A 21,140-nucleotide genomic window follows, 5' to 3' on the forward strand; every position below is an offset into this window, starting at 1 on the left:
ACTGTAGCTAAGAAAATAAAACTAAGTGAATGTTGTGTAGTAAGCTGTTAGTAGCCCATGTGCCTCACCCTAATAATTTGGTCCCTTTTCCCCTCATAATTTAGCCTACTGTTCTGACCAGGTGGTGCACATGCAGCCTGGAGTCTGTTTTAGAGAAATTTCATAATTGAATATTGTAAGAACTTTCATTGTCTGCTTATGTGCACCTTTCTTATCCTACAGTTCGGACTTGTTGTACAATGACAATACTGTAAGAACGGCCCATGTTATTAATTCTGTCACTGTGCATTTCAAAAGTGCTGAACAAAGAGTTGTATTGACTACGTCCATCCTAGCTTGTTCATTAATATCTTAATCGAAATTACGGATTGCCTTTTATGCGCTCATACAAACTATGGCATAAGGGGACATCTCAATTGTCAGTAAAAAACACATTTGTTTAAGCAAGTCAGCCATATCAGCTGTTTTTTTAAAGGCAGTAAGTGAATGAGCCTGAATGAACTGTTTCGCTGCCAGTTTTCATTGATAGCCAGGTGTAACAGTGTTGGGACTGCTGTTGGGACTCTGCTGTTGGGACAGCTTTATGTAGGCCCTAACAGTTTGTGGGCACCGTTTGTAAACGTTATAGTCCAATTAATGTATTGTTTAGTGTTGTGTTGTGTAGTGGCTTTGCTGGCATGCATGTACACACAAATTGGGGAGTTTGCCCCTCCAAGATTTACTTGCTAAAATCGCCACTTACAATAACCCAATACTTTCGTATTCCTTCATAGGCTACACTTCTAACGTTGAAACACTAAACAGTGTTGAGTAATCAACCTTCGTGCAAATTGGCAATTCTCCATTCCCAACTGTTCCCAACATTGTTCCCGACCCCTTCGGTCTGATGCGGGAAGCGACAGTGGTATTCACAAACACATATACGCAGAGCGCATCAGTTGCAGCTCATATAGGCATACGGATGTTTTACAGTCAGAGTTCACGAGACTATCAATGTGTGTATGAGATCAGAAAAAGCGTGTAGGAGTTGCTCAGTTCAAACGCTGATGAGGTAGCCCAAGCACGAGCATCATTTCCGTAGACGCACAGTTTACAACCATAGAGGGGTCACTAAAACATAACCCAGTGGATTGGGAGTCACATAGGTCAGTAAACGAAGACACGGGCACATTTCCTCGGCTGGGGTGGAAGGTGAGAGCATTTTCTCTCTTTATTGCTATCATATGTATCTCACTGTTGACATGAATGCTGTCGCTGGTGATTATACTTTTGGGTTCATTTTGTCAGCGTTAAAATCCACCTGGCATTCCGCTACTGTCAGCGTCGAGAGCCTACTGAGATGCGCGTAATGTGTTTCAATGTCGCAACCTGGAGAGCCGCGGTCACGACTATAAGTGTCGTTTTAGTTATTGCCATGCATTTTCAATGTGTGTCAACTTAGTTCAATGGATTCACAGTTCCTATTGCATTTGTGTATTTGTCAGTGCAGCATTGGCAGCAGAAGAGAATACAATACTACAATGACATGCATTTGATAGAACATTTCAAGGAGGTAGTGGTGAATACGTAGTATTATCACATCTAGAATGACAGGCAGAACGAATGATAAACGTAATCGTCAATACTTATCAATTGCCATTATAATCCACTAAAAGATATTAATAAATATTAAGTATAAAGTATTTTACTATATGCAATGAGGCATAGGTGATGCTTTTCCATCAATAGAGCACAGTAACTGGTAATTCTGTCATTCAATTACCACCTCAACTTACATATAACCCAAACTCTGTTGGTTTTAAGTGATCTTGAACTTTCTGGAATTTACTAGAACTGAAGAGTAGTGATAGTTCTATTGCTCCCCCTAGTGAAGGTGTCCTCACGGGTGATGTTCTAGAGAATTTCTTATTTTCAATTTCTGTTAGATAGGATTTTCCATCACTGCAAACTAACAGTTTGAGGCTTATAGCAGATCTTCCCAGAATGTATAGGTTTTTAATATCTGTTTCACTCAGACTGGGAAGCTCACAGAGGGCATTTTTTACTTTCTAACAGTAGTGATAAAACAGTCATTAATTTACAGTCTACTCTGTGATATTTGAGATCTCTGTATTTAATATGTCATCTGGTTGTTAACTTTTGGGCTACTTATTTTTAACTTTTGGTCACGTAACACTTTCGAAATGCCACATACCTCACCTAAACACTCTCATAAGCAATACTTCTAAGAGTAAACTCCCTGAAAGAGAGCAGGGCTAAGCTTAAATTGTTAAAATAAGGCTTTAAAGGCATAATCTGTTATTCAAACAACAACAAAGTCGGCACCCCGTCGCACTTTTGGTGAGGGGATGGTGCTGGAGAAATGTAACCGCTCTCAAATTCATAGACAGAGCTATGAAGGCCCAGTCCTGGTAGTTCTGCTGCCCTAGGCAAGGCACAAAAAAGAAACCCTGCAGAACTAGAATAGTGTAGTTTACACTGTCATTCCGCAATGGAATTGGTAGACCTACTGTTTGTTCACACTAAATTGGTTTGGAATGTGTTTTTTTCTTCCGAACTCTGGTTCGTTTCCCCCCTTAGTTCGTTTGGACTGGTGTGAACACTATCCACACTCACCAAACACAGGAAAAGAACCAGAGGCATGCAGTATTATTGGTTGTTTGACTGCGAGCATTTGATGAAATGCACGCAGCATCATAACTTTAGATCTGAAGCGTTGAGTGAGTAACAGCGTATTTATGAACACATCCAATGCAGATTAGGGTAGACGAGGGCAATACTGGGGTTATGGCTACTGAATATAGCCTATTCACCTTGCAGTTAGTGGCTAGTACGTTGTTTCCTTCCGCATTGTTGTAAGACCAAAGCGAACGTAATATGAAGTTTGGGATAAGTTATGCATCTTGATAATCATAGATGGCTTTAATGTGAGCATTTTTCTATAATAAACAAATGACTTGTATGAACACGTTGTTTTGTTTAGGCATTTTAGTTCATTTGACATTTGGCAATGTGAAACCAAACTAACCAATTGAACAAATAATCAAACTCTGATTCAAACTAAAACTCAGAACTATGTGCGACAACGCAGTTGCATTTGCTTTAATAGTCCTGATTCCTGTGACTAATCATTTTGTCAATTTAAACTCAATGTCAGCTACCCAACTTGCTCAGGAGTTATCCTTTTTTTTTCTTTCTCCCCCGCTGCTATGATGCAGCTCGTCAAAAATTGAGGCATACAAACTTGTAATCACTGATTATCATAACAATTTAGCCCACGGGGTGAAACTCAAGGACCGCAATTGTGAGTAGCCTGATTTTCCATTCCTTATTGTCCATTTTACTTTCACATGTTTTTAGGATATGGTCATGTCATATTCACATCAAAGCGCTTTTTTTTTTTTTTTTGATTGGGTGCCAGGTTAAGGTAAATTCACACACTGTGGAGATAAAAGATACAGAGCCTAGCTCAGTGTTTCATGTCGTTTTTTCCCACCAAAGGGGCGGCTTCTTGTTATACGCTCCGGCATTCGGCAAATCATTCCTTCCACAGACGTTGGCGCAGTGTTGTCGCTTGGTTCCTTGATCTGATCTATAGGCTATTCATCAAAGTAGCCTATTTTGCATTGATAACCAAATATAATTTAGCGACTGTTCAAACAGTAAACCAAACAACAAGAATCCACCCCAAAAGGTATTTTGTTTAGAAGTAATAACTTGTGGTTCCAGGCTATAGTCAAATGGGAGAACCTTCTGTAGGCAAAGTGCTTTTCTCTCTGTGACCAAAACATGACGTTCTATTTTTAGCTGATATGTTAATTAATACACAAGCACCACATCAAACTGGAATAATGTTTTAGGTTACACTGGCAAGTATAAGAATATTTGCCAGGGCATATTTCTAAAAATGATAAATCTGATTATTTCACATGGAGATGTGGTAAGCTAAAAATGTTTTMATCCAGGCTAAAGCCAGCTAGCCAGGTTGCCAGCTAGCTACTACCATAGAGGAAGAAGCAAAGGGATAACTGGGCCCAAAATCTGTCTTCTCTAGCAGGTGTTTTATTTTTATTTAATTTATTTTTTTGCTCACCAAGCGAGGAGTTTTTTTGTGAGTTGGACCGGCAAGGATATCATGTTACCAAAAAGTGTCCACTGCTACAAAAATCCCACTCCACTCACACACACGCACGTAGATCAACGTAGATCAACGTAGATCAATGTCTCATGACATTGTCATAAATTTGATCTCCAGCCTGTAGGCTACAGAAAATGGCAGTCTTTCTAACATAGGCTATATGATTTATGTTAGATACTTTTTTGACGTAATGTTGGTGTAGCGCCGCAGCGTTTTCTCTTCAACACTACCCTGGAGAGGCTCGCTGGGCATCAACAAGCTAAATATTTAGCGCCCCTGACTTTGGCAAGGTGGGCACTGCTTATCAGGGGGCGGCATCAGCGCTCACCTAAATAGCTCATGCCACTGGATGAGATAAATAGTTTTTGGGCAGAATCATGTGATGTGTTGTTGGATCTGCATTTTCGTCAGTTTAGCTCGGAAAATGCCGTACTCGTCAATCTGATGCCTTATGCGGCCGCCTAATCCTGCCTAATGGGCGGGCCGGCTCTGGAGCTATGGATGCAAGGACTGACCATCCATGAGATCAAAATGACCATTTTAACAATTTTTATTTAACCATCTAGTGTTTAATAACAATGGAGTAAAACAAGTTTTATATTTAGCATTCTGAAGGGGTAAGACAGTTGAACTAAGCTCATAAGGCATTTATAAGTTAAATTCTTCAAGAATCAAGTCCAGAAATGGATGTAACAACCCCAAACGCCTCTTTTTAAAAGGGAACCAGTGACACGAGAGGGCCACCACCTCTGACCAGCACAGGACAGGAGTCCATGAGGATGCCTGAATTCTAGTGGGCTCACAATGACTTTACAGCATGCTGCCACTAATCTGGGCATTTAACACACTATGTTTTGTTCCCTATGTCACAGAAACCACATTCTCACTAGATGCCAGTTATAAAAATCAGTTCTTACATGCAGCCTACATACAGAAGTTATGCATGAATTAACTAAAATGTCTGATGTGGAGTTTTTTGCATCCCCCACACTACTAGACCCAACGCTTACCATCCCAGACTAATGGGAATCTAAAACAAGTTCGCTAGGCTTATTTCACCTGCATTTTACACAGAGGTAGGCAAAGAGTTCTTAGGAAGAGCTAATGATAGTACTCCTCCCTAATTCTGTTGGCTGGCTTACTTCGCTCTGTTCCCTCTAATTCTGTTTTCACTAGCTGGCAAAGACGTGAGTCATATTTTAGAACTTGCCCTGAGCAATGGGAACTGTTCCAGTAGCCTACTTCTACTACCTCTCGTTTACCAGGGCATTACTGATGAGGTTAGACTTTTTCACACTGACCCTGTACGCTCGGGTTGTATAACCGATGTACAACGCATTTGACATCACAATGGTTATGATACAACTGATGTTCTTGTGATGCATACAGTTGTGTAAACATTTTTTGTGCAGACAAACTCTGTTCAATCACTGCTTTGTCAAGTGTGTTGTACAAAGGGTTGCACATTTTGGGGAATATTCAGAGGTGGAAACTTCCCGTGGAAATATATGGGAATTAACGGGAATATAGGGGAATTAATGGAAATATATGCATATTAATGCCATTTAAATGTAGATGTTTTTTGCATTGGATATATTTACCATATCATATGGAGACAAACATAAACCTTTTGCCTTATCATAAGTAGACATAATTGCAAATTATTAAATCCTTCCAAATGAAAAAAAAATCATAATTTAGTTATGAATTGAACTTTAATTAAATGAGTTGACTCTTCACATGGGATGATTTCACTGAACAACAAAAGAAAGGGAATGTTGAATGATCCTCAATGATCCATCGCATCTCCKAAAACATACATCTGTAAAATGATAGTATAGAAACTAAAGCTTTGGTTGTCTTCCTCTCAGACTTCCATGTCTTCTCCTTGGACCTCCTCAATGTCCACCTTTTGAACATCAGACTCTGAAGCCTCATCTTCACTGTCACTTTCCAACCTTGCTGAGGATGGCTTGTTGTCTGCTCTAATTGTTCAACCCTTGTATTGGTCAGCCTGTTGTGTGCTTTGGTGTGTGTGTGTTCCCAAACAAGAACCAGTTGCGCTCTGAGGTGGCTGATGTTGGTGGGATTTGCAGGATGATGSAGGKAAAAGGGGAAACAGCCTCAGATCCACGAAGTCCCTTCCACCAGGTGGCTGATGAGATATGTTGGCATGACTGCCACATTGCATCTCCATCCCAAAGCCCTTGCTTGGAAGTGTACTTCACCAGACTGCCAAGAACCTTGCCCTCATCCAGGCCAAGGTGGTGAGACACGATAGTGATGACCACRTTGAATGATCGGCTATGAAAAGCCAACTGACATTTACTCCTGAGGTGCTGACCTGTTGCACCCTCTACAACCACTGATTTATTATTATTTGACCCTGCTGGTCATCTATGAACATTTGAACATCTTGGCCATGTTCTGTTATAATCTCCACACGGCACAGCCAGAAGAGGACTGGCCACCCCTCAGAGCCTGGTTCCTCTCTAGGTTTCTTCCTAGGTTCTGGCCTTTCTAGGGAGTTTTTCCTATCCACCGTGCTTCTACATCTGCATTGCTTGCTGTTTGGGGTTTTAGGCTGGGTTTCTGTACAGAACTTTGTGATATCAGCTGATGTAAGAAGGGCTTTGTAAATAAATTTGATTGATGACACCATAGGCCCTGTTCATCTCTGCACCAGATAGGATGCTCTTGCCAGCATACTTGGGGTCCAACATGTAACGTAAACTCACCCCATTCCGTACAAATGTGCGCAACCGTGACATTCAAACGAGGCTGCAAAGAAAACTAATGGGACTGTAGCGACTGTGTTGACTTCAAAATCTGGGGAGTGAACTACGTTTCTATTCAAGCGTTGATCGACATGGTAATGGCTCTATAGTATTGGAGAAAAGTTGAAAAAACAGACCCACTGTTACATCATGACGTGTCATGCGGTAACGTACAGCATGCATAAAGCAACTATTTCTGTCTTACAATCTCTCTACACCAGGTGTAGCACTTCTCTCATCGTTTAAAAACAAGAAAGGGACAGTGACGGGGGTAAGGGGGAGATACCTAGTCATTTTTTGCATCATCACAGCATGCGATCATGACTCTCAAAGCCGCTGTTTACTTCTGAAGATCACTTTAGCACCGCCCTAAAAACCCGATTCAAATTCGACACAAACCTTCAAATAGGTGACACATTATATAAACTTTTTATAGTGTTTTATTTACATTTTAGAGGCGATGAGGTGATAAGTTGGACAGATCAAGTGAAAAAAAGCAGTTTTCCCACACGACATCTGTCCTTCTCACTATCATGCATTAGTTTCGCTTCCCCACCCGCCATTTTTAAAAAGACCCGACGGAGCTCATTGCCTTCTTGAATCATGCAGAGATGGGCATCATGAAGGTCTCGTAATGGAATTTGTTGGAAAGGGGAGAAATTGTGCTTTACAATGGTATTGACATTACAGTTGATCTGGAAGTATTACGTTTTTTGGGCACTAAAATAAGGTCAATTGTATGGACCAAGGCGATGTACAAAAGTGATTGAGTTTACGTTACATTGCGGCGTGTWTGGGCTTCAGGCAGAAGTCTTCACGCTTTTTGATGTATTTCAGAACTGCAGTTTCCTCTGCTTGGAGCAACAGTGAAGTGGGCAGGGCAGTATAGATCTTTTCTCTTACACCTGCAAGCTGAGTCTGAACATCAGACAGGATGGCATTGTCTCCCTCAATCCGTGCAATGGCTACTGCTATAGGATTCAGGAGTTTCAGGCTGCTTACCACTCTCTTCCAAAATACATCATCCAGGAGGATCCTCTTGATGGGGCTGTCCATATCGGCAGACTGTGATATGGCCATATCTTGGAGAGACTCCTTCCCCTCCAGGAGACTGTCAAACATGATGACAACACCACCCCCAACGGGTGTTGCTGGGGTGCTTCAATGTGGTGCTCTTATTCTTCTCACTTTGCTTAGTGAGGTAGATTGTTGCTATAACTTGATGACCCATCACATTCCTAACCATTTCCTTGACTCTCTTGTAGTGTATCAATTGTTTTCAGTGCCTTGATGTCCTTGAGGAGCAGATTGGGTGTGATGTGAGGGTAGGYCTCCTCCCACATTAGACCAAGCTGCCTTCATGTTCGCAGCATTGTCTGTCACTAATGCAAATACCTTCTGTGGTTCAAGGTCATTGACTGCCTTCAGCTCATCTGCAATGTAGAGACCGGTGTGTCTGTTGTCCCTTGTGTCTGTGCTCTTGTAGAATACTGGTTGAGGGGTGGAGATTAGAGGTCTACCGATTAATCGGCATTTCAAGTTTTCATAACAATCGGTAATCTGCCTTTTTGGATGCCGATTTTGGCCGATTACATTGCAATCCACGAGGAGACTGCGTGGCAGGCTGACCASCTGTTACCTGAATGCAGCATCAAAAGGACATGGAGCCAAGGTAAGTTGCTAGCTAGCATTAAAACAGTGCTAGCTAGCAAAAAACAATCAATCTTCACATAATCACTAGTTGACCACACATGGTTGATGATATTACTAGGTTAACTAGCTTGTCCTGCGTTGCATATAATCAATGCGGTGCCTGTTAATTTATCATCGAATCACAGCCTACTTCACCAAGCGGATGATGATTCAAGAAAAGCGCATTCGCGAAAAAAGCACAATCGTTGCACAGATGTACCTAACCATAAACATCAATGCTTTAGTTAAAATCAATACACAAAAGTATATATTTTTCAAACCTGCATATTTAGTTAAAAGACATGCATGTTAGCAGGCAATATTAACTAGAGAAATTTTCACTTCTCTTGCGTTCAGTGCACGCAGAGTCAGGGTATATGCAGCAGTTTGGGCCACCTGGCTCATTGCAAACTGTGTGAAGACCATTTCTTCCTAACAAAGATCGTAATTCATTTGCCATTATTTTACACAATTATGACATAACATTGAAGGTTGTGCAATGTAACAGCAATATTTAGACTTAGGGTTGCCACTCGTTCGATAAAATACGTAACGGTTCACTGAAAGAAACATTTTGRTTTCAAAATGATAGTTTCCAGATTTGACTATATAAATGACCAAAGGCTCATATTTCTGTGTTTATTATATTATAATTAAGTCTATGATTTGATAGAGCAGTCAGACTGAGCGGTGGTAGGCAGCAGCAGGCTCGTAAGTATTCATTCAAACAGCACTTTACTGCGTTTGCCAGCAGCTCTTAGTAATGATTGTTGCACAGCGCTGTTTATGACTTCAAGCCTATCAACTCCCGAGATTAGGCTGGCAATACTGAAGTGCCAATAAGAACATCCAATAGTCAAAGGTATATGAAATACAAATGGTATAGTGAGAWATAGTTGACGCGTCATAATGCCGATAATAATGACAACCTACAACTTCTTAACTGGGAATATTGAAGACTCACGTTAACTTGTTTGGGATAGGGGGCAGCATTTTCACYTTTGGATGAAAAGCGTGCCCAGAGTAAACTGCCTGCTACTCAGTCCCAATTGCTAATATATGCACATTATTAGTAGATTTGAATAGAAAACACTATGAAGTTTCTAAAACTGTTTGAATGATGTCTGTGAGTATAACAGAACTCATATGGCAGGCGAAAACCTGAGAAAAATCCAACCAGGAAGTGGGAAATCTGAGGTTTGTAGTTTTTCAACTCTTGGCCTATCGAATACACAGTGTCTATGGGGTCATATTGCACTTCCTAAGGCTTCCATTAGATGTCAACAGTCTTTAGAACCTTGTTTGATGCTTCTACTGTGAAGTGGGGGCGAATGAGAGGGGATTGAGTAAGGTCTCTCCCAGAGTGCCATGAGCTGACCATGCGTGTTCACGTGAGAGTTAGCTTGAGTTCCATTGCATTTCTGAAGACAAAGGAATTCTCCGGTTGGAACATTATTAAAGATTTATGTTAAAAACATCCTAAAGATTGATTCTATACTTCGTTTGACAAGTTTCTACGGACTGTAACGGAACTTTTTGACTTTTTGTCTGCACCTAGTGATCGCGCGTCATGAATTTGGATTACTGGGCTAAACGCGCYAACAAAAGGGAGGTATTTGGACATAAAGATGAACTTTATCGAACAAATCAAACATTTATTGTGGAACTGGGATTCCTAGGAGTGCATTCTGATGAAGATCATCAAAGGTAAGTGAATATTTATAATGCTATTTCTGACTTCTGTTGACTCCAACATGGCGGATATTTGTTTGGCTTGATTTGTTGTCTGAGCGCCGTACTCAGATTATTGCATGGTTTGCTTTTTCCGTAAAGTTTTTTTGAAATCTGACACAGCGGTTGCATTAAGGAGAAGTATATTTTTAATTCTGTGAATAACACTTGTATCTTTTATCAATGTTTATTATGAGTATTTCTGTAAATTGATGTGGCTCTGTGCAAGTTCACGGGATGTTTGGAGGCAAAGCCAAATGTAAACTGAGGTTTTTGGATATAAATATGAACTTGATCGAACAAAACATACATGTATTGTGTAACATGTTGTCCCGGGAGTGTCATCTGATGAAGAATATCAAAGGTTAGTGATTAATTTTATCTATATTTCTGCTTTTTGTGACTCCTCTCTTTGGTTGGAAAATGGCTGTATGCTTTCTGTGACTAGTTGCTGATCTAACATAATGATATGTTCTGCTTTCACCTAAAATGGTGTCTAATACTTGTATGTTTGAGAAATTTTAATTATGAGATTTCTGTTGATTGAATTTTGCGCCCTGCAATTTCATTGGCTGTTGGCGACCCAGGCAGGTTAAAAGTAACCACCAGCTTTCATATGTTCTCTTGTTCTGGGCAAGGAACATAAACYTTAGCTTTTTTACATGGCACATATTGCACTTTTACTTTCTTCTCCAACACACTGTTTTTGCATTATTTAAACCAAATTGAACATGTTTCATTATTTATTTGAGACTACATTGATTTTATTTATGTATTATATTAAGTTAAAATAAGTGTTCAGTGTTCATTCAGTATTGTTGTAATTGTCATTATTACATATATAAAAATTGAACGATTTTAATCGGTATTGGCTTTTTTTGGTCCTCCAAAAATTGGTATCGGCGTTGAAAAATCATAATCGGTCGACTTCTAGTGGAGATGATGTAGCCCTCGAACATTCGACCACCCATCAGAGATGATTGCAATACAGTCTGCTTTCTCTATGATTTGCTTGACCTTCACTTGAACTCTGTTGAACTCTGCATCCAGCAAATGAGTAGATAAAGCATGTCTGGTTGGAGGGGTGCATGCTGGGTGAAGAACATTCAGAAATCTCTTCCAATACACATTGCCATTGAGCATCAGAGGTGAACAAGTTGCATACACAGCTCGAGCAAGACATTCTTCAGCATTTCTCTGACTACGTTCCTCCATTGAGTCAAAAAAACTCCAGGAGTTTTTTTGTTCCAGGAGGACAATGAGCTGCTGCTATCGATAAGGTGTCTGATTCATCATTTTCACCTCGAATAGATGTAGAGGGACTTTTGTCAGAGGTTGCTTGTTGTGAGCGCTGAGGGAACTTTATGAACTTGGCCAGATGATTCTGCATCTTTGTTGCATTCTTCACATATGATTTGGCACAGTATTTGCAAATGTACACAGGTTTTCCTTCTACATTAGGTCCTGTAAAGATTAGGCAAAAATGAGTAAAAACAACAACGAATCAAAGTTTATTTGTCACGTGCGCCGAATACAACAGGTGTAGGTAGACCTTACAGCGAAATGCTTAATTACAGGCCCTAACCAACAGTACACTTTTTAAGTAAAAAATAGGTATTACGTGAACAATAGACGAAGTAAGGAAATAAAAAAACAACAGTAAAAAGACAGTGAATAATAACAGTAGTGAGGCTATATACAGTAGTGAGGCTATATACAGTAGCGAGACTATATACAGTAGTGAGGCTATATACAAACACCGAGCTAATTGAGCTAATTGAAGTAATATGTACATGTAGGTATGGTTACAGTGACTATGCATATATGATGAACAGAGAGTAGCAGTAGCGTAAAAGAGGTGTCCCGCCACCCACCACCCGCCAACCCAATGCAGATGGTCCAGGTAGTCAATGTGCAGGGGGCACCGGTTAATCGGGCTAATTGAAGTAGTATGTACATGAATGTATAGTGAAAGTGACTATGTATATATGACAAACAGAGTAGCTGCAGCGTAAAAGAAGAGGAAGAGGGGGGGGGGGGGGGGCAACACAAAAATAGTCCGGGTAGCCATTTGATTACCTGTTCAGGAGTCTTATGGCTTGGGGGAAAAAACTGTTGAGAAGCCTTTTGGTCCTAGACTTGGTGCTCCGGTATCGCTTGCCATGCGGTAGTAGAGAGAACAGTCTATGACTGGGGGCTTTAACAATTTTTAGGGCCTTCCTCTGACACCGCCTTGTGGAGAGGTCCTGGATGGCAGGCAGCTTAGCCCCAGTGATGTACTGGGACGTACGCACTACCCTCTGTAGTGCCTTGCGGTCAGAGGCCGAGCAGTTGCCGTAACAGGCAGTGATGCAACCAGTCAGGATGCTCTCGATGTTGCAGCTGTAGAACTTTTCGAGGATCTGAAGGATCTGAATCTTTTTAGTCTCCTGAGGGGGAAGAGGCTTGGTCGTGCCCTCTTCACGACCGCCTTGGGGTGTTTGGACCATTCTAGTTTGTTGGTGATGTGGACACCAAGGAACTTGAAGCTCTTAACCTGCTCCACTACAGCCCCGTCGATGAGAACGGAGGCGTGCTCGGTCCTCCTTTTCCTGTAGTCTACAATTATCTCCTTAGTCTTGGTTACATTGAGGGATAGGTTGTTGTTCTGGCACTACCTGGCCAGGTCTCTGACCACCTCCGTATAGGCTGTTTCGTCATTGTCAGTGATCAGGCCTACCACTGTTGTTGTCTGCAAACTTAATGATGGTGTTGGAGTCGTACCTGGCCACACAGTCGTGGATGAACAGGGAGTACAGGAGGGGACTGAGCACTCACCCCTGAGGGCCTCCAGTGTTGAGGATCAGCGTGGCAGATGTGTTGCTACCTACCCTCACCACCTGGGGGCGGCCCATCAGGAAGTCCAGGATCCAGTTACAGAGGGAGGTGTTTAGTCCCAGGATCCTTAAATTAGTGATGAGCTTTGAGGGTATTATGATGTTGAACTTTGAGCTGTAGTCAATGAATAGCATTCTCATGTTGGTGTTCCTGTTGTCCAGGTGGGAAAGGGCAGTGTGGAGTGCAATAGAGATTGCATCATCTGTGGATCTGTTTGGAGGGTATGCAAATTGGAGTGGGTCTAGGGTTTCTGTGATAATGGTGTTGATGTGAGCCATTACCAGCCTTTCATAGCACTTCATGGCAATGGACGTGAGTGCTACAGGTCTGTAGTCATTTAGGCAGGTTGCCTTAGTGTTCTTGGGCACAGAGACTATGGTGGTCTGCTTGAAACATGTTGGTATTACAGACTCAATCAGGAACATGTTGAAAATGTCAGTGAAGACACCTGCCAGTTGGTCAGCACATGCCCGGAGCACACGTCCTGGTAATCCGTCTGGCCCCGCGGCCTTGTGAATGTTGACCTGTTTAAAGGTCTTACTCACGTCGGCTACGTAGAACGTGATCACACAGTTGTCCGGAACAGCTGATGCTCTCATGCATGCCTCAGTGTTGCTTGCCTCGAAGTGAGCATAMAAGTTATTTAGCTCGTCTGGTAGGCTCGTGTCACTGGGCAGCTTGCGGCTGTGCGTCCCTTTTGTAGTCTGTAATAGTTTGCAAGCCCTGCCACATAAGACGAGCATTGGAGCCGGTGTTGTACGATTCAATCTTAGCCCTGTATTGGTGCTTTGCCTGTTTGATGGTTCGTCGGAGGGCATAGCAGAATTTCTTATACGCTTCCGGCTTAGAGCCCTGCACCTTGAAAGCAGCAGCTCTACCCTTTAGCTCAGTGCGAATGTTGCCTGTAATCCATGGATTCTGGTTGGGGTATGTACATACAGTCACTGTGGGGACGACTTTCTCAATGCACTTATTGATAAAGCCAGTGACTGATGTGGTGTACTCCTCATTGCAATCGGAAGAATCTCGGAACATGTTCCAGGAGGTGATAGCACACAGTCCTGTAGTTTGGCATCTGATTCATCTGACCACTTTTTTTATAGACCGAGTCACATGTGTTTCCTGCTTTAATTTTAGCTTTACCAGAAATCAGGAGGATAGAATTGTGGTCAGATTTACCAAATGGAGGGTGAGGGAGAGCTTTGCACATGTCTCTGTGTGTGGAGTACAGGTGATCTAGAATTTATTTCCCTCTGGTTGCGCATTTCACATGTTGATAGAAATTAGGTAGAACTGATTTAAGTTTCCCTGCATTAAAGTCTCCGGCCACTAGGAGCGCCGCCTCTAGGTGAGCGGTTTCCTGTTTGCTTATTTCCTTATACAGCTGACTGAGTGCGGTTTAAGCGCCAACTTTCGTCTGTGGTGGTAAATAACCAGCCACGAAAAGTATAGATGAGAACTCTCTTGGCAAAAAGTGTGGTCTACAGTTTATCATAAGATACTCTACTTCAGGCGAGCAAAATCTAGAGACTTCTTTAGATTTCGTGCACCAGCTGTTGTTTACAAATATGCACAGACGGCCCCCCGCTCGTTTTACCAGAGTGTGCTGTTCTATCTAGCCAGTGCAGCGTATATCCTGCTAGCTGAATATCCATGTCATCATTCAGCCACGATTTTGTGACACATAAGATGTTACAGTTTTTCATGTCCCGTTGGTAGGATATTCATGATCGTACCTCGTCTAGTTTGTCCAATGATTGTACATTGGTGAGTAATATTGACTTCTCCGGATCCTTACGAGGCACTCTGCTCTGTGTCCTCTGTACCTGCGTCTCTTTCTCTTGCCGATAACGGGGATGTCGGCCTTGTCGGGTGTTCTCAGTTTATCCTGTGCATCCTGCTTGTTGAATAAAAAATCTTAGTCTAGTAGTGGTGTGGGCTCAATAGCATCTCATTAGTGTGCAAGATCTTGAGAATCAGCTGTACATGTGATGGACGAGTGCACTGCACATGTGATGGAAGAATGCATTGTGCATGCAGAGGGTTGCAATTCCATTGAATTGGGGATAGTTTAACCACAATATGCCACAAGACCCAGAATTGCCTTATGTGTATCCCACAAAAAAGGTTCACTGTTTTTAAGCTAACTTTTTTGATGAATTTAAGTAAAATTACCAAAATTCCCAGGCTTAACTTTCCATGGAACATTTCTGGAAATTTCCTGMAAAGTTTCCGACCCTTTGCAACCCTAGTTGTACAAACTGGGTATGTATGGGGATATTGATACTAGTATGGGCTTTAGATAGTAATCTGTAGTTGATCCAGTCAAACAGATTTTTATGAGCGTGTGGACACACGCCTTCTTTTGACATGCTGGCCCCATGGTATCCATCCAAACTCAAACAATTAGTTCTCATTTTACCACATTTTAATTTTTCAATTGAATCAAACCTTCTGGGAAGATTGAATATCTTGGCACCCTTGTGTACTCTCTGAATCCACATGAAAGATATTTTTAGTTGCTTTCATCAAATATTGTCTTCATAAGCTTCCACCTTGAAGTGTAATTTGGCACAGCAGTACTAAAAAAGAACTGAGAAATGGTTTTAATCTCGGAAACCCAGAATCAAATCTTGCAAGAGCGCTCCATTTAGGTTCTGGGGGGAGAGGTTTAGATGTTAGACTAGTGTGAGTGGTGGAACCAGGATGGAACGTCTTTGGTAGTTCCCTCCTAGCTCTGCTCTGTTTGGATTCATTCTGCTCATCCTGTTTACACACTGTATAAACTGTACAGAATATAAGCTTTTTTTTACACTGATATCATGTATGGTCAGTCCTTGCATCGATAGCTCTATCTATGAATTTGAGTGGTTACATTTCTCCAGKCCCATCTGTCTGGGCATCCATAACCTATAGGCATTCATAACATAAAGGTCATTAACAGCTTGTTACACTCACTTGTTGTATTGGGATTTTACTGCAACAGTGTGGTGCTGCCGTTCTGCATATATGGATAAAATATATTTGTCAATTGATAGTACATGGATGTAATGTAGTATTGACCTAAACTCGGCAACCAAGAGCCAAATCTTGCGTGAGCGCTTGTGCCTCCCCTTCCACAGATCAAAAGACACCAGGTGTAGGTGCACCCCCTGTGAAATAGGAGAAATGTGGGATTGATTGAGCTACATTCACTGCTCGGACACACGCACGCAAGCAAGCACAGACAGTAGTCTGATCCATTAGCTAGCATTACAAACCTGCCTGAGGGGAATGATGGGGGATGAGGGAGCCTCGGGTCAAGACATTGAGATGATTGTGGAGAAAATGAAAGAGCCAATCATGGATGGATCAGTGTCCGGGCCCCGTTTTCTTAAAGTGTCTCAGAGTAGGAGTGCTAATCTACGATCAGGTCCTCCCTGTCCATGCAATCTGGTTTTAATATGATCTAAAAGGCAACACGGATCCGATATCCGCATTCCCATGATTAAACACTTCATGAACAAGGGCTCTGCTCTCAGCTGTGAATGTGTGCCTTGAGCATGACTGTCTTATTCATGATCTAGTTCTATTGGAAGGGAGCGAGGGAGCGGGACAGAAGGTAAAGAGAGATTCGTTATCTTTCTATCACTGTTTATCAACGCTTCCTCAAACTTTCTGCTTTTTAATATTCCTGCCCTTTTCGCTGTCCACAACTAATTCCCATTCTAAACCCCTGTGGTGTGTGAGCCTTCATCTGAGAGAGGAACCGTCATCTGTCTGTCTGCCATGTCTCTCTCACTCTCACAACAGAACAGAAAAGGGCACAGAGGCTATTAATAGCAAACAAACAGGATACAACTGGACTCCGAGAGGAACTGGTAACTGATCACTCTACAAAGTTGATTTAATTGTTTATCAGTTTGTTTATGTAGTTAAGAAGATATTATTTGACAAGCATAATTCCTTTATCATTTTGTTTTAAATCTGGGCTTGGGCCCATGTGTGTTTGACGTTGAGTAATAAATATAGTTGACATGGCTAAATTAGCTTTGAACATGTATAGGACTTTCGTTGGTGGCTTTTTGTCCGTCTATCTTTGGACAACATGGGCTGCACAACGGTTTCAGGTTTAGTTGAGGACGAGGGCTGATTTGARCCATCGTTAGTGTGGAGTGGGATCATGAGCTGTGTTTGAATACTCATACTATCCGCACTAACCATACTTTTTGTGACGTGAATTGAGTATGGATATAGTTAGTATGCCAAAAGTTCCCAGATGTCGTACTAAATTCACCACAATACAAAGTATACAAGCAGTGGACACTYTCGCTGTACTTTTAGGGCCCATAATGCAATTCTTCAGAAAATGGGCGTGGTTTCACTTATTTGAAGAAAATMACGGAAAATATGCATCTAAAGTCCGACGAAAGCAGATAAAAATTCATTGTTTTAACTAATTATGACATGTTAAGAATATGTTGAGCAATGTAATGACTTTTCAAATAAGTTACACGTTATGTTGGCTGACAATTTTTTACCTACYCTATCCTTACGAACCACATAGCATTAAAGCAGTATGTAACGTTACCTGTATGTTGCCTAGTTACTTAATGTTAGTTGGCTACTAATACATCGAATTTGCCAGGCAGTATATTAACTAACTACCCAATGTTTATTGACTAGATTATTCTCATATTTCTTAGCTAAGTCGTATAGTCGTTGTGCGTTTTTAATGGACATTGTTAATTCTGGCTATATACTACGATTTCAGAGCTCTCTCACGCAGAATAGCTAATGAATTTACTAACGCTCAACACCAGTTGAATATGGCCGGTGTCAGTAAACGTCGGCAAAAAAAAGCCTAATTCAATTGTTGCCAGCAGCACAGTCAGTCACCAACTCTCTGGATAACATGAAAACAGCCTAACTAGCTCTGGTAGGGCGAGTAAAATGGTCAGAGTGAGGTGTTCTCTCATTTGTTTATGGAAGTAGCTAGCCAATGTTAGCCAGTTAACTTGGGTGCTTGACTGCAGTTGAATGCTCGGATCAACCCTACTCCTTGGCCAGAGTGTCCAGTGTGTGCACTCTGAACACTCTGAGAGCGAAACGCTCTGAATTTACGAAGAGACAATCTGACAACGCTCTGGATTTACGAATGCCCAGAGCACGCTCTGGCACTCCAGATTGAATTTACGAACACACCCGAAATCGTAAAATGTCAAGTCATTTGTAATGCTAACAAGCTAGTGTAACAGTATAACTTTAGTCCGTCCCCTCGCGCGAACCAGGGACCCTCTGCACACATCAACAACATTCACCCACCGCTACACAAAGGCCGCTACTTCAAGGTCTCAAAGCGAGTGACGTAACCGATTGAAACGCTATTAGCGCGCACCACCGCTAACTAGCTAGCCATTTCACATCCGTTACACTCACCCCCCTTTCGACCTCCTCCTTTTCCGCAGCAAACAGTGATCCGGGTCAACAGCATCAATGTAACAGTATAACTTTACGGCGTCCCCTCGCCCCGACCCGGGACCCTCTGCACACATCGACAACGGTCGCCCACGAAGCATCGTTACCCATCGCTCCACAAAGGCCGCGGCCCTTGCAGAGCAAGGGGAACCACTACTTCAAGGTCTCAAAGCGAGTGACGTAAACAATTGAAACGCTATTAGCGCGCACCACCGCTATCTAGCTAGCCATTTCACATCCGTTACACTAGCATCAACTTAGACGGTAGACGGGCAAAGCGCTAGTATGCTCAAGTGAAACGATACTGTCAGTTTACAGTATACTAAAATGAACTAATAGTATGTAGTATACAGTATGTCAGTATGCGTATTTGAACACAGCTATGGTGTTTTGTAGTCATATATATATATTTTTAACTAGGCAAATTCTTAATTACAATGGCGGCCTTCCCAGACCAGACCCTAACCCGGACGACGCTGGGCCAATTGTGCGCCTCCCTATGGGACTCCCAATCACGGCCGGTTGTGATACAGCCCAGGATCGAACCAGGGTCTGTTGTGACGCCTCTAGCACTGAGATACAGTGCTTCAGACCGCTGCGCCACTCGGGAGCAGTTAGTGGAGACATGTCAAGTTTGTTTTAAGATCATTTGCTGGCCATCGTACAGCACAGAGCTTCTCCCAGCGTAGATTCATCTGGAAACATCGGTGTCTCGCTCTTGTAGGGTGTCATTTTGGGAGGCACACTAGAGCATAGCGCTGTGCCTCAGGTCTGTTCTCACTGCTCAGTGTCCATCTACCATTGGGAAAGGGAAAAGGGGGATACCTAGTCAGTTGTACAACTGAATGCCTTCAACTGAAATGTGTCTTCCGCATTTAACCCAACCCCTCTGAATCAGAGAGGTGCGGGGGGGGCTGCCTTAATCGACATCCACGTCTTTGGCGATCGGGCAACAGTGGGTTAACTGCCTTGGGATCTGCTGTCTAAGGGACTTCGATTGGGATGCATAGAGACCCTAACACCATTATTTAAGATACCTCTGTCTGTTAGTACATTGTCTCTGCTGAACAGCCTCATGGCTACCAGTAGGTAAGCACCTTGAGCTATTGACATTTTGTGGTGATCTTGCTCAATAGGGCGTATGCCATTTTGATGACTGGCCATTTTACTGCAGTATTGTATTCTCTCTCTCGTTCTCGTTCTCTCTCTCTGTATGTCCTGTTCACTGCTTCTCACCCTCTTTCTTTCTTTCTCTCTGTCTTTCTCTCTTTGTATATTTTTTGTTTCTCAACACTCCCTCTGTAATGAATCAATACTCTTTTAAACATCGTATGTGATTTCAAAATAGACAGGGAATACCAGCCCTATTCACATAATGATTCCTACTTAGTCTTAATGATTAGGTGTTGAACAATGTGAGGCCACAGTAATGAAATCAGGGAGATTTCTTCCTGTGTTGTGTGACGGATCTCCTTCAGCATGCTCTACTGTTAGATCAGGGGGTATGTATCAAGCATTTTAGAGTAGGAGTGCTGACCTAGGATCAGGTTCCCTCTGTGTGTGTAATCTTATTCATTGTGATCTAAAAGAAAAAAGGATCCTAGATCAGCACTCCTARTCTGAGACGCATGATAGACACAGCCTATAATTTTAAGTGGTTTTAATGGGCGTTTTCCATTTTGATTTGTTTTATATTTAACCAAACTAGGACTTGACTAACATTGAAGTTGTCCAATATGTAGAATTTTTCCTTTATATAGCACTGTAGCAATTTATCATTATAGGATCCATACCATATGTGGATTCATACCAGTATACCTTAAAAGGCGATATATTACCCAGCTCTAACACTAGGTATACATTTTGTATGCTCTAGTCTATACAGTACCAGTCAAAAGTTTGGACACCTACTCATTGAAGGGTTTTTCTTTATTTTTACTATTTTCTACATTGTAGAATAATAGTGAAGACATCAAAACTATGAAATAACACATGTAGTAATCAAAACAAGTGTTAAGTAGCCACCCTTTGCCTTCATGACAGCTTTGCACACTCTTGGCATTCTCTCAACCAGCTTCACGAGGTAGTCACCTGGAATTCAATTAACAGGTGTGCCTTGCTAAAAGTTAATTTGTGGAATTTCTTTCCTTGGTGCGTTTGAGCCAATCAGTTGTGTTGTGACAAGGTAGGGGTGGTATACAGAAGATAGCCCTATTTGGTAAAATACCAAGTCCATATTATAGCAAGAACAGCTCAAATAAGCAAAGAGAAATGACAGTCCGTCGTTACTTTAAGACATGACGGACAGTCAATCCGGGAAATTTCAAGAACTTTGAAGTTTCTTCAAGTGCAGTCGCAAAAACCACCAAGAGCTATGATGAAACTGGCTCTCATGAGGACCACCACAGGAAAGGAAGACCAAGAGTTACCTCTGCTGCAGAGGATCTGTTCATTAGAGTTATCTGCAC

At 42.0% G+C, this 21,140-nt stretch overlaps 1 protein-coding gene across 6 annotated transcripts in view; it reads left to right on the plus strand.

The window, feature by feature from the left end:
- Nucleotides 1-999: 999 nt before the first annotated feature.
- Nucleotides 1,000-21,140, plus strand: part of LOC111953758 (dnaJ homolog subfamily B member 6-like) — a 73,521-nt gene continuing 53,380 nt past the window's right edge. The window contains exon 1 of one of the 6 annotated variants that reach the window (XM_023973228.2): nucleotides 1,000-1,191. The gene's annotated coding sequence lies outside the window, so the exon portion shown is untranslated. Of the gene's footprint in view, nucleotides 1,192-16,725; nucleotides 16,817-16,986; nucleotides 17,076-19,511; nucleotides 19,762-21,140 lie in introns of those variants that run through there. The other 5 variants (XM_023973232.2, XM_023973234.2, XM_023973231.2 and 2 more) reach the window with 5 other exon arrangements.

This window comes from Salvelinus sp. IW2-2015, linkage group LG27 (genome assembly GCF_002910315.2).
Source record: "Salvelinus sp. IW2-2015 linkage group LG27, ASM291031v2, whole genome shotgun sequence".
Taxonomy (NCBI): domain Eukaryota; kingdom Metazoa; phylum Chordata; class Actinopteri; order Salmoniformes; family Salmonidae; genus Salvelinus; species Salvelinus sp. IW2-2015.